The sequence below is a fragment of the Mastomys coucha genome, unplaced genomic scaffold (genome assembly GCF_008632895.1).
Source record: "Mastomys coucha isolate ucsf_1 unplaced genomic scaffold, UCSF_Mcou_1 pScaffold11, whole genome shotgun sequence".
NCBI classification, from domain to species: Eukaryota; Metazoa; Chordata; class Mammalia; order Rodentia; family Muridae; genus Mastomys; species Mastomys coucha.
The window spans coordinates 4,851,494-4,860,963 of NW_022196893.1; the positions used below are offsets into that span (position 1 = coordinate 4,851,494).

General features: G+C 43.6%; 1 long non-coding RNA gene across 2 annotated transcripts in view; it reads right to left on the reverse strand.

Moving 5' to 3' along the window:
* The window catches only part of LOC116081089, a 12,005-nt gene extending 3,136 nt beyond the window's left edge, over positions 1-8,869 (reverse strand). For both annotated transcript variants that reach the window (XR_004114711.1, XR_004114712.1), the window contains exons 1-2: positions 8,807-8,869; positions 7,883-8,042 (exon numbers count right to left, since the gene is read on the reverse strand). This is a non-coding gene — a long non-coding RNA (uncharacterized LOC116081089). The remainder of the gene's footprint in view (positions 1-7,882; positions 8,043-8,806) is intronic.
* Positions 8,870-9,470: the final 601 nt, after the last annotated feature.

Consider the following 9,470-nt stretch of genomic DNA (forward strand, 5'->3'; position numbering starts at 1 on the left):
CCAGCATCTGCTGTCACCTGAGTTTTTTATCCTAGCCATTCTGACTGGTGTGAGGTAGAATCTCAGGGACCAACCCTCATTTTTAACAAGACAATCCCCAAACACAAGTTTACAAAGCTTCTGATGAATACAAGCCTCTTTCCAGAATCTTCTTGCTCCTGGTTTTAGATGTAATACAAGTTTTTACCTCTCCAGTTCAAGAAGAAGTCTCCTCAAACACATTGTCCTTTACATACCAAGCTAGTCTCTGCAGACGCTGCCCCATCTGATGATGGCTCATCTCTCTCCCACAGGACAGGGAAGTGAGTCTGTGGCAATCTTGATGCTCACACTGCCCCTCCTTGCTCTGCCTCCTAGGAGCATCTGTCTATGGCTGCAGCAGCTGAGCCTTGACTGCATGGAGCTTTTCCCTAGCCTGATACATTTGGTTTCCTGGAGTTAATCAATGGTTGCTCAATTTGCTTAATGTATCTGTGCTGGCTCAGACACTGGTGCAGGAAGGAGGCCTTCCCACCACTCAGTCACTATGATGACTACTCCAGGAGCCTGTGCTCCTTTGTAGGTCTGGCTCATTCCAGGGCCCTGTGGGGGACTGCTCTCCAGACCCAGTCCTGAACCTGTAGCATCCCTAACTCACCCTCTTTCTGGAAACTTTGACTGTTTTCTGCACAGATCCCTTGTTTCTGAAACCACTCTCCCTCTTCTATGATCTACAAGAAGTGTGTTTTATAGAAGACTCCTGAGAATGGGGAAGGAACTTGACTCTAACAAACTTTAATCACCATGAACAGGTTTTTGTTGTCTATGACTCTTTTAAATTTTGTTTTCCTTTAAAATATTTAGAAGGCGTGGAGAGATGCCTCAACAGATACCTGTGTTTGGTTCCCAGCACCCACTTGGTGGCTTACAACCTCCTGTAATTTCAGTCCCAGGGGCTCTTACATCCTCTTCCTACCTCTCAAGGAACTGTGCACATATGTACACTTAGACACACACATGTCTGTGAGTTTGAGGTCAGCTTGGTCTATATACTGAGTTACAGGCTAGCCATAGCTACATAGTGAGATCTTATCTCAAAACAAATTGGTTTTTCAGGAATTCTGTTTTCTGGATTTTGGTTCTGCTTATTTTTCAAGATTTTTTAAAAAGAATTTTATTTTTACTAAAATATCCCTTATGGTTTTCTTGACATCTATGCTATCCTCCCTGCCTCACTAATAATCTGTTCACCTTGAAGGCAGCTTTCTCGAGTTTTCTTTTCTTCTGTGGCTCATTTTCTCATCTCTTTCTGTTCCTTTTTTGGAAAGTGTCCTTATTGGGTCTTGGATGCCTGAGTTGGTCAACAGCTACATTGTTATTTCATAGTATCTTCCTTTTTGCTATTCTATTCTGCTTCTCGGAAATTTTCTTTAACCCATGGGATTAAAAAGGTCTCCCTGTCTTCTCCAGTTCACGAGAGTGCCTTGTACTGTGGATTGCTTGTCCATCACACTGCATCAATGTAGGGAGGCCATACCCCTCTACTCTGATGAGCACATGAACTTAGGTTATTTTTCTTCCTTGCATGGTCTCCAGTTCATTTGATTTGTGTTTGTGTTCGTTTGTTATTTTGGTCTCCTTTAATCTTCCTCTTTCTCTGTATTGGGGATGGCTCTTCTGTATCCAAGGCACTATCACTGAGTTAAGTGGCCCTTCCTTATACTTAAAAACATTTTACTAGGGGCTGGTGAGATTGTTCAGTGGGCAAGATCCATATCTATCACCTTGCACAAAAATTAACTCCAAGGGAATCAAATATCTCAATTTAAAACCTGAAACACAGTCGTGGCACATGCCTTTAATCCCAGCACTTGGGAGGCAGAAGCAGGTGGATTTCTGAGTTCAAGGCCAACCTGGTCTACAAAGTGAGTTCCAAGACAGCCAGAGTTACACAGAGAAACCCTGTCTTGAAAAAAACAAAACAAAACAAAACAAAACAAAACCAAAAACCTGAAACACTCAAATGGCTAGAAGAGGGCATAGGCAGTCCTACAAGATCCTACAAGCTATTGATGAAGGAAAGGAACTTCTGAGGACTCAATTGGTCCAGGAATTAAGGTTAACAATTGACAAGTGGGACTCAATCAAACGAAAAAGCTAAAGAAACAGTCAACCCAGTAAATGAGAAACATACACAGTAGGAAGTAATCCCTGTCAACTATGTATCTGACTATAATAATCAGAGAATTAGTATCTATACTATACAAAACCAACCAACCAAACAAACAAATCTCAAGAAACAGAGTCAAGAAAGCAAATGACTTAAAGTTGGTTATGGATCAGGGCAGAGGGTTCTTATTAGAAGAAATAACAATGGCTAAGAAGCATCTCAAAAAACGTTTCACTTCTTTAACAATTGAGTGCAAATTAAACCAACATTGAGGTTTCATTTCAACCCAGCCAGAATTGCTAAGATTAAACAAGCAAGCAAGCAAGCAAACAAACAAACAAAACCTGACAACAGATGTTGGCGAGATTGTGGCAAAAGAGGAATTCTTATTCATAGTTGGTGCGAATGCAAACTGGTCCAGCCACTCTGGAGATCAGTGTGGGGAACACTCAAAAACTAAAAATAAATTTATGGTGTGACCCAGCTATACCGCCCCTTGGAGATGCCCAGAGGGCTGGCCGTACTACTCTGCAGACACTTGCTAAGCCACATTCATTGCCACCCTATTAAGAGTAGCTAGAACTTCATAAATTCATGGCTTTTAATAGCTGAGTAGTACTCCATTGTGTAAATGTACCACATGTTCTGTTGAGGGGCATCTGGGTTCTTTACAGCTTCTGGCTATTATAAATAAGGCTGCTATGAACATAACAGAGCACGTGTCCTTATTACATGTTGGAGCATCTTCTGGGTATATGCTCAGGAGTGGTGTTGCTGGGTGGGTATTGTACTATGTTCAGTTTTCTGAAGAACCACCAAACTGATTTCCAGAGTGGTTGTATCAGCTTTCAATCCCACCAGCAATGGAGGAGAGTTCCTCTTTCCCCACATCTTTGCCAGCATCTGCTGTCACCTGAGTTTTGGATCTTAGCCATTCTGATTGGTGTGAGGGGAAATTTCAGGATTGTTTTGATTTTCATTTCCCTGATAACTAAGGATGTTGAACATTTAAGTGCTTCTCGGCCATTCGAGATTCCTCAGTTGAGAATTCTTTGTTTAGCTCTGTATCCCATTTTTAATAGGGTTATTTGGTTCTCTGGAGTCTAACTTCTTGAGTTCTTTGAATATATTGGATATTAGTCCTCTATCAGATGTAGGATTGGTAAAGATCTTCCCCCAATCTGTTGGTTGCCATTTTGTCCTATTGACAGTGTCCTTAACAGAAGCTTTAGGACAATGGATAGATCTGGAGGATATCATCCTGAGTGAGGTAACCCAATCACAAAAGAACACACATGGTATGCACTCACTGATATGTGGATATTAGCCCAGAAGATCAGGATACCCAAGATACAATCCACAAACCACACGAAACTCAAGAAGGAAGACCAAAGTGTGGATACTTTGATCCTTCTTAGAAGGGGGAACAAAATACCCATGGAAGGAGTTGCAGAGACAAAGTGTGGAGCAGAAACTGAAGGAATGACAATCTAGAGACTGCCTCACCTGGGGATCCATCTCATATACAATCAATAAATCCAGACACTATTGTGGATGCCAACAAGTGCTTGCTGACAGGAGCCTGATGTAGCTATCTCCTGAGAGGCTTTGCCAGTACCTGACAAATACAGAAGTAGAGGCTCACAGCCATCCATTGGACTGAGCACAGGATCCCCAGTGAAGGAGCTAGAGAAAGGACCCAAGAAGCTGAAGGGGTTTGGAGCCCCTTAGGAGGAACATCAATATGAACTAACCAGTACCTCCTGAGCTCCCAGGGACTAAACCATCAACCAAAGAGTACACGTGGTGGGACTCATGGCTCCAGTTGCATATGTAGCAGAGGATGGCATAGTCTATCATCAGTGGGAGGAGAGGCCCTTGGTCCTGTGAAGGCTCTATGTTCCAGTGTAGGGGAATGCCAGGGCCAGGAAGCAGGAAAGAATGGGTTGGTGAGCAGGGTTTTGGGGGGGGACCAGGAAAGGGAAGAACATTTTAAATGCAAATAAAGAAAATGTCTAATGTAAAAAAAATTAAAGGCAAAAAAAAAAAAAAAAAAAAAAAAAAAAAAAAAAAAAAAAACAAAAACAAAAACAAAAAACCTAGTACCTAGAAAATGGAAGCAATCTAAATGTCCTACAACCAGTGAATGGACAGTAAAAGTGTGGTATAAATGCACAGTAGAATACTACTCAGCTGTAAAGAAAATTCAATCATGAATTTGGAAGGTAAAAGGATGGAACTAGAAAAGATTATATTGCCTGAGGTAACCTGGACATAGAGCAGAAAAGCCACATATTCCCTCTTATCCATGGTTCCTAGCTACAGATTCTTAGATGTGTGCATATAACTGGAATAACTATAGAAATCAGGAAAGTAAAAACAGATTGTGTGTGGGGAGGCAGACTAGAGAAGGGAATATCAGGATATGGGTGATATAGAGGGAAAAACTGGGAAAACGGGGGGGGGGGTTCTAAATGGGGAGGTGGAAGGATGCCATAGAGAAGGAGATGGAGGGAGAAGTGAAAAAAAAATGACATCAAAGACATTTGATGAAGCCTTAAAGAATCACATTGTATACTTATCTAAAATTATACAATATTAATATATATATTAAGCAATATGTATGTATGTATATATATGATTTATATAAAGTATATATCACTTAGTATATATACATATTAAGATATCTTAATAACATTAAGATATATATGATATAGGATTAAGATATATATTTATTTAATTAATATATAGTTTAAATGAAGTTATGCCACTTAGGTTGGGAATTCTCCCCTCAGGAGCCATCTATCTAACAAAAACTCCAGTGCCAAACATAGGATTTCTATTCAACTTATTGGTCGGGTTGGACCAAGAGACTCCAAACAATATATGCTATTCCTGTGGCTGTTGGTTACCCTCAGATGTTGAAGGTAAGAAAGATCCTACTGAGGAAGACACTGGACACCTTGAACACAGGACTCGTAAGTTTTAAGCTGGATCTAGCTTTCATAGTACCATAAAGTATATCTATGCAAGCCAGAAGGAGAGGGAATTAAGCCCTGTGAATCACAACATTGACCTACATGGCAAGTTGCTCCTAATGGTACAATAGTGGCACTCACATCTTGGTGGTTACCAACAGTTTTCTAATTAGACTTAAGGCCCAGTCAGCAGGAGGGAAATCATACTTGATTCTAGAGACCTCGCCAACTATGTGGGGCTCTGCTAAGGACAGGGATCTTAGAAGAGAACCTATTGTTGCCATCTTACCAGGCCAACATAAATCCTATCTGCATTCTGAATACTTTCCCATATATCACAGGTCAGTGATGCTCTCACCAGTACAGCAGAGACCATTACAGAAAACTGCATTGGACACAATGCAGAAATGAGTGGATTTCTGGAATCCCAGTCCCAGGGCTATACCTACATTACAAATCTTGTACCTAAGACTTAGGAAATATTTTGGAAGAAGAGGTGGAAAGATTTAAAAGAGCCAGAGGCCAGACAATCTGTTGTGAGATTGTATCTCCTAGAAATGATAGAGAAACTACCTCAACATGATACCTCAACAATACGCCTGCCTAAACAAGTCCTGAACAGTAACAATATAAATAGACATGCTAACTTGGAAGGGAGAAATTTCAAGGAGTTCTATCCTTAGCCAAAGAGCTGCAGGCAACTAAAGACAGTTGAGACAGGAAGAGTTAGTCTCTCCCAGGGGTGAGCTCCCTAATTGGTTACCCAGTACAAAGTGGTCAGTCTAGAAACCATGTACACACAAGCAATAAAATCAGACACAGCAGGTTGTTTTCAATATATACATATATATATATTCAAAGAAGAGGCCATTGATTTGAGAGGGAGTAGGAGAAACATGGGAGGGGTTGGAGGGAGGAAAGGAAAGGAAGAAGTGAGGTAATTATATTTTATTAAGGATATTGAGTTGCTTAGGTGGGTAAGGGTGTTAGCTGTGGAGTCCGACAACCTGAGCTAAATCCCCAAAACCCACATGGCAAAAGGAGCAAACCAACTTCCCCAAGTTATCCTCCGACCATGCCCCCTGACCACCCCACTGACCACGCCCCCCCCTGACCACACCCACCCACATGGCAAAAGGAACAGACCAACTCCCTCAAGTTATCCTTTGACCACACCCCACTGACCGACCACACACACACACACACACACACACACACACACACACACACACACACACACACACACGCACACACACTGCAGCATATATATGTATAAAGATAAATAAATGTGAAAATTACTGCTGTTACTGTGTGTGTCTGATACATGGGGACATGCACATGCCCTGACACATGTGTGGCAGTCAGAGGAAAACCTTCAGGAGTCAGTTCTTCCTTTCCACAATGAGCTTTAGAAACCAAATTCAGGTGGTCATGCTGAATCATATTTCTGGCTCTCTCTTTGCTTCTTATATTGAGGCAGGGTCTTAGTAAGGTAGTCCAAGATGGCCCTGGGCTTGTAATCCTTCTGCTTCAACTTCTAGAGTATTTGGCATGACAGGGCTGCTCCACCAGACCTAGACGAATCTGTTTTCTACATGAGATATTGTTCTTGGATTGAACATGCTTGAAAGTCTAGTTCAAGTCCAGAGCTGGCTACAGAGCAGACAGTATTCTGGACCTGAGGGGGCCCAATGAGTCATGGCAAGGTTTTCCTTCCTGGTTTGTGCCTGCAAGTGCCATAGAAGAGCATCCCTCGGTCTACAGGGTGGGTACAAGCTGGCTTGCATCTTTGAGCTTCCTGGGGGACGGGGCAGTTGAAGAGCATGGAGCTCTGTTCTCAGTGAGCTGTCCAACTCGAGATTCTTAAGAGTCTCCAAGTTACCCAAAGAACATCTCAGCACCATGGCTGGATGTTGAGGGGCAAGCAGAGGAGGGATCATAGGGTACCTTCTTTTGTAAAATCAATGTTCCTTTCTCAGCCACCTGCACCCCCGCTCCTCGGTGCACACCTCCAGCCTCTATCTGAGGCTGTGGACTGAAATGGCTCTGCCTTCCTCTTCTTTGCCAACCACTGTGTTGATATCTGCCTTCCTGCTTCTGAAGCCTCTCTGTGGTTATAATTCTGTGTCTTTTTATCCCTTGCCTTTCATTGTAGCAAGGCTTGCTGAAACTTTCGAGATGGGCTCCTGTCCAATCTGCCAGCGTAGCCAAAGTCCCTGTGACACATTCTCTTGTTCTACTGAGACCATCTGGGTGGTGCTGTTTGCTGATGTTTATCTGCCCTACACTCTCTAATTAAATCAAGAGCGCCTCAAAAGCCAAGGCCACAGCTCTCATACAGTCTTTCCCTTCGCCTTAGCCCTTGGCAAGATGTCATTAACATTTGTTAAATTGAATTGAACCCTAAATTATTCCTCTTAAACTCCCCACCATCAAGTCCACATCACGAGGCAAACAAATTTAGACCCATCTGTCCACTGGTCCCCCGGGCCATGCACCACTCTTTGCTTTTGGGGTAGCAGAACGTATAGCAATGATCACGAACTGGAGTCTCATCCTGGTCTGGCTTTCACCATATGGAACTGTTTTTCTTATCTACAAAGTGGGCATAGTGCCTCTTTGGGAATTGTCTTTGAGGGTTAGATGCAGGAGGGGTCAGCACATGAAAGGAACACAATAAATGCCTCCCTCAACCCTGAATTACCTACTTTATACAAGAGTCAAAAAAAAATCACAGAGTTGTGGGTCACCTTACCAGAAGGGATGATGAGTAGGTGTGCTAGGACCCAGATTCTGACACTACGGACAGGCTCTCTGCAGAGGGGACCATCTCTCAAGATCCCACTTGTGCACTATAGACAGAAGTAGAGCAAAATGCCCTCCTTCAGAGCAATTTTCTGGGAGACATTTAATGGCTGGAGAGGGGGGAAAAGTTCAAGCTTAAAAACTATCTCTTTTACAGCTTTGGTGAGAGGCAAGCACACAGATTCACACGCTTCTATTTAATCTTCTCCATTATCCACGCAGCTTCACAGCTCCATGCACACTGTGCTGGGGTCTCCCCCAGAAACTGCCCAATGCTCATTTGTAAGCTCGTTAGCTTATATTTCCCTCATTAAGAGAAGGGAGGAAGTATGTGTTCAAGCTGAGTGGGCCGGGGGGAAATTCAAGAGCTGAGCTGGGGCTGTAGAAGGCCGTGACCTTTCCAGGGAGGGAACTGGATCATGGTGATGATAACCACCATGAGAGGTGACAAGGTGGAGTTGGCACTGCCCTGGAGGCACAACATAGTATCCAACATCTCAGCTGTCCCTGCCCATGCATGTGACACAGGCAGGACCGACTAAGTTGTGTTGTGGTGGGGCAGGTTGGTATATTCGTGGCTTTTGAAACCAGAAGCCAAGGTTAGGGACAATGCCTAAGTACGCTGGTGACTGTCTTCTCATCATGTCTTCCGCTAGGGGAAGGAGCAAGCCCCATTGCAGACTCTGGTCTAATCTTAAGACCCTACTTCAACACCTTCCAATCCCTTTGCCTAGGAAGTCTTGCAAACTGGTGAGTTTTGAGGTGCACCATGGTGTGAGGAATAGCTAGGTGTGGGGTTGAAAACTGTTGCTCCCCATCAGTACCATTGACACAAGCACCTACATGTGGATGTTTCAGAAGTTAAAGGCTTTACCTTTGGTCCCCAAGTTGGTGAGCAGGAGCATGAGCAGCTGGAAGCCAGTGTTTCTAATCCCACATCCTTTACTGTGGCCCTTTGGTATAGACTGAGGGACTCAAATACCATAGGTCACAAAGCTTTGTGTTTGAAAATGCTCATTGCCTCTTGACCTTCAGTGAAACTGGCCTGGAGGCTCATCTCAGGAAGATACTGAGATGATGTGAAGACATGGCATGCATGGGGTGGGGGGTGATGAATTGGAGTCAGGAAGAAGGCTATGAAGAAGTAGAAAAGACTTTCCAGTGACCCACACCACATACACAGGCAACATCCACTCTGTGCCCATCATCCGGCTCTCCTGTGTAGACACCATGGCTGTCTTCTCCTGCAGCCAGGTGGGTGCCATGAACCAGAGTCCAGGCCATAGAAGTGGGTAGATGTGATGGTAAACACTGGTAGGTGTGACTAAACACATCTGTCATAATGGTATAGCCCATGGTCACCCAGGAGCCTGAAACCCTGGCCCCAGAACACAGAAAGGAATAGAATGGGCCAGGTTGAAGGGATAACTGCAGAAGAGAGCCATTGATTCATCCTCTCTGTGTCATTTGTGAGGGCCGCTGATGTGTAACCACATGGGGTTTGTTTGTCAATGCAGAGCAGTCTAGCTCCAATTGAC